General features: G+C 37.4%; 2 protein-coding genes and 1 long non-coding RNA gene across 4 annotated transcripts in view; 2 read left to right on the forward strand and 1 right to left on the reverse strand.

The window, feature by feature from the left end:
* Positions 1-4,854, forward strand: part of LOC106870157 (collagen alpha-1(XII) chain) — a 490,284-nt gene that overhangs the window by 327,597 nt on the left and 157,833 nt on the right. The gene's annotated exons all lie outside the window — the stretch shown is intronic.
* Positions 1-4,854, reverse strand: part of LOC106868389 (uncharacterized) — a 437,000-nt gene that overhangs the window by 293,770 nt on the left and 138,376 nt on the right. The gene's annotated exons all lie outside the window — the stretch shown is intronic.
* LOC106875335 (uncharacterized) overlaps positions 3,323-4,854 on the forward strand; it is an 8,051-nt gene continuing 6,519 nt past the window's right edge. Inside the window, exons 1-2 of the long non-coding RNA XR_001410107.2 lie at positions 3,323-3,452; positions 3,667-3,941. This is a non-coding gene — a long non-coding RNA (uncharacterized LOC106875335). The remainder of the gene's footprint in view (positions 3,453-3,666; positions 3,942-4,854) is intronic.

The raw sequence follows: 4,854 nt of genomic DNA on the forward strand, positions 1-4,854 counted from the left end.
CAACGAGAGATATTCAGCAACCATGCTTTGGAGTAAAGATTGTTTGCCAACATAACATGGCAGTCCTGGTTTAGGACGAATGTTGCTGTAATTTAACCCCAAGAGACATCATCTCCAGCTGGCTATACGACACGATCTGTGTTGAAAATATAAGGACACAGATCATGTCATATAGCCAGCTGGAGACGATTCTCCTGGGGCTAAATTACAGCAACATTCGTCCTAAACCAGGACTGCCATGTTTTGTTGGCAAACAATCTTTACTTCATGGGATATTTCTGTTAAAATAAACTACCCTTGTTTCAATTCACTTTGAAAATTATGAAGAATTTAGTGAAATAATTTTGTTATTAAGCTAGTGTTTAGAAGATAAATTAACATGAAATTTTGAGAGAAGGTTTTGACCCTTTAGCATTTAAACCGGCCATATCCAGCCCAAATATTCTGCTGGTTTTATGTAGTGACTGATCGTATTCAGCCACTCACACCTACCCTATAATGTAATTCTAAAAATAAATAATCACATCATTGAAATCCCATTGAGATAATACATGGGTAATTCATAACAATGCAAATAAATAGACATTGCATTGGACAGAATAATGTGAAAGCTTATTAATTAATTAATTAATTAAGGGTTAATTAAGATGGTTTTAAGACGGGGAGTTTGTACCATAGAACTGAGGGTGGTTTCCATCAAGGCCTACATGATGGGAAGATCTGGAAGAAGTCAAATCATACGATGAGGATATTTCTGCTGAAATACTCTTTACTCTTTTACTTGTTTCAGTCATTTGACTGCGGCCATGCTGGAGCACCGCCTTTAGTCGAGCAAATCGACTCCAGGACTTATTCTTTTTGGAAGCCTAGTACTTATTCTATCGGTCTCTTTTGCCGAACTGCTAAGTTACGGGGACATAAACACACCACCATCGGTTGTCAAGCGATGTTGGGGGGACACACACAGACACACAAACATATACACACACATACATACATATATACGACGGGCTTCTTTCAGTTTCTGTCTACCAAATCCACTCACAAGGCTTTGGTCGGCCCGGGGCTATACTAGAAGACACTTGCCCAAGGTGCCACGCAGTGGGGATGAACCCGGAACCATGTGGTTGGTAAGCTAGCTACTTACCACACAGCCACTCCTGCGCCTACTACTTTTGTTCCAGTTTTGAAAATAAAGGGCTTAGTAAACTATCTTTGTCGTTATTCAGCTGGTGTTGAGAAGATATATTAAGACAAAAATTTTGAAGGAAGGAGTTTTAGATCAGTTTAAAACAAGAGGCTTATATCATAAATGACTGAAACAAGTAAAAGAGAGATACATACACACACACCAATATCCTGACATATATGTATACATACGCACACACACAATATGCTGATATATACACTAACACAAGGGTGTTGGGTTGGTGTAATCGGTAGAGCATCAGATAACGTCTTGCAGTATTTAGTTCCGACCCTTTAGATTTTTGAGTTCAAATCCCTTCATGGTCAACTTTGCCTTTCACATCCCTCCAGAGTCGATAAAATAAAGTACCAGTGATCTACTGGGGTCGATGCTATCGACTGCACTCCCCATTCTCCCTTATATATTTATGGCCTTCTACCTATGCTACAAACAATTATAATATGTTGATATTATTATATATTTCACTTAAATGTCTATTTTTTTTTTTTATTTCAATTATTTTTTCCATGTTGTATAATTAATTCTGTGAATAAAAAACAAAACTCACTTCACTCACATCTGATATTCTCAACATTATTATTATTATTATTATTATTATTATTATTATTATTATTATTATTATTATTTTATGTTTGACTTTTGTTTTGCATTTGTACAAGTTGGATCCAAGTCTCACCCAGAGACCTCAAGTTAGAAGTTCATGTAGGTGTTATGCCTTGGGTACCATACATTTGGATTTGTACATAGTGTTGTTCTAGAGAATTATAATTTATTATCATCATTATTATTATTATTATTATTATTATTATTATTATATGTTTGACTTTTGCTTTGCATTTGTACAAGTTGGATCCAAGTCTCACCCAGAGACCTCAAGAGACAACAAGTTAGAAGTTCATGTAGGTGTTATGCCTAGGGTACCATATATTTGGATTTGTACAGTGTTGTTCTAGAGAATGTTTAAGAAACCATAAGAAAATTATGTGTTTGTTTTAAAATTTGAGATCACATAGACAGTATTTTACGTAGAATATGGGCAGTTCCCATGAGCACTATCTTTTGAACCTCAGCCATTTGGGAGTTTCCTGGTATCTGAGCTAGGTAGTAATCAGCCCGTTTCGCTGTCATTCCCAGGGCACCTGTGACAATATCGGTCAGTCCTCTCCAATATTTTAGACTTGTGCCTTTAGTAAAAAGTTTTATTATTACTTATATGTTTTAGATTCTAAAGTTTAGAATCTAAAATAAATTAATTATAAAAGAATTTAAACATTTCCTTGAGAGAGGTTTAATTGACTAATTGCGTGGGTAACGTTACTCGATCGGAGTTTTTTACTGGACCCGACACAATTTGTCCTACTAAAACATTTGTAAACTTTCGGTATTTTCCGTAGAATTTAAAAAGAGAGGAGAGAAAAAAGAAAGAGAGAGAAAAAAGAGCGTGTGGGCAAGAGAGAGCTACAAATATAGTGAGAGGAGGAGGAAGAGACTTTTTTTTATATATATATAGATAGATATTATAGAGAGAGAGAGAGTAAGAGATACAGAGATAACGAGAGATACGGAGATATCAAGAGGGTATGAGATAGAGATACACAGAGACAGAGAGAGTGGGAATGAGAAAGATTCAAAGAGATAGAAAGAAGATGTGAGAGAAATATCTACAGAGACGGTAGAGGGTACATACAGAGTAAAAGAGTGATGGGGTGAGAGAGAGAGACACACACACACACGCGCGCAAAGATAGACGGGATGTTAGAAAGACAGATACAGAAGAAGAGGGTGTGAGAGAGAGAAATACAAGGATAATGGAAGTGTGTTAAAGAGAAAAAGATAAAGAGACAGCAAAAGGTGTAAGGGAGAGAAAAAGAGAGAGAGAGAGAGAGAATGACACAAATTGTAAGAAAACGAAAAGAGAAAGACAGGCAAAGAGAGGGCGTATCTGTGTGTAAGAGAGAGACACTAAGTGGTGTAGGAGGGAAAGGGGAAGTGACAGTAAGAGGGAGTGAGAGTGAACAACACAAATATAGTAAGTGATTGACAAAGAGAAACAAATAATATGAGAGAGGGTGTTGGAGATGGAAAGTGAGAGATTGAGAGAGACAGATAGAGGAAAGTATAAAGAGTAATAGTGAGAGGGTGACGTTGTCTCCGACAACGCCACGTTCGATGTCGTAACCAGTGTCGTAGTGAACCGAACGCCGAGATGTGGAGAAATAATTTTTAAAAAATTCTTTTTAAAGTATAATTTTTTTTTTTACTTCTCTTACATAATATTTTATAATATCATTTTAAATTACTTTTAATTATATATATTTTAATTATATTGATAATAATTTAATTCATCTCTTTTTATGCTTCGTTACATTTTCAACCCAAACCATTTTCAGCTTCATCAATACTTGTTTTATATATTTTATTTATTGTTTTTTTTCCCTTTCTGATTTTTCTTTCAGACATTATGAATATGTATCTTCCACATATTTTATAGAACACTAAGTGTTTATTATTTGAGAGAGACTTTGAAACGTTGCTGCTATTTCTGGCAGACCCGTACGATCGACCGGCCTGCCTGCCCTTCCCTCCACGTCGCGGCTGTTGCTGGTTGCGTGTGTGTGTGTGTGTGTGTGTGCGCGCGCTTCCGGAATAATTCGTTGTTTTCCGTCCATTTCCGACAACAACAAGATACTAGACGTCGCGAAGATGGCGGATAAGATAGACATGTCTCTGGGTGAGTCCAGCCTTTTATATCCATCTTTTCCCTTTTTATATACACCTACTGCATTTCTCTACATACATGTCACTGACTTAACTATACAAATGTATGTATAATACACCCGTAAAGGGAGATATTTGTATATATACCCTGTAAGATGGCGTGGACGGGAGGTTTCGTGGTCGTTGTTTATTTAACTATCTCATAATATAAACATTCTCTGCCTTTGTACGGCAAGTATATGGTTTAAAAACGATCCAACCGTGACTATCCCCTTTTTTAGACCTCTTAATGTCTATTTTTATTTTTGTTTTTACGTTTTTTACTTTCAAGTCACGGTGTAACTTGGGGGTAGATTTGACTGCTATTTCTAGCAGATCCAGCCACAACACAAGATCCCTTCGCAGACATAATCCACGACATTCCAACCGTGATCATCCCGCCTGGGTATTGTTGATGTAGACTTATTGTTTAGCCCTAGGTCAGTCAGTCCTGATTTAGGAGACGTATATGATCACAGCCAATCCAACCGTGACTACGCACGCCGATGTAACTTGAGGTAGATTTGACTGCTATTTCTAGCAGATCCAGCCACAACACAAGATTCCCTCGGAGACATAACCAACGACATTCCAACCGTGATCATCCCGCCTGGGTATCGTTGATGTAGACTATTATTGTTTAGCCCTAGGTCAGTCAGTCCTGATTTAGGAGACGTATATGATCACAGCCAATCCAACCGTGACTACGTACGCCGATGTAACTTGAGGTAGATTTGACTACTATTTCTAGCAGATCCAGCCACAACACAAGATTCCTTCGCAGACATAATCCACGACATTCCAACCGTGATCATCCCGCCTGGGTATTGTTGATGTAGACTTATTGTTTAGCCCTAGGTCAGTCAGTCCTGATTTAGGAGACGTAT

This window comes from Octopus bimaculoides, chromosome 27, assembly GCF_001194135.2.
Source record: "Octopus bimaculoides isolate UCB-OBI-ISO-001 chromosome 27, ASM119413v2, whole genome shotgun sequence".
Taxonomy (NCBI): domain Eukaryota; kingdom Metazoa; phylum Mollusca; class Cephalopoda; order Octopoda; family Octopodidae; genus Octopus; species Octopus bimaculoides.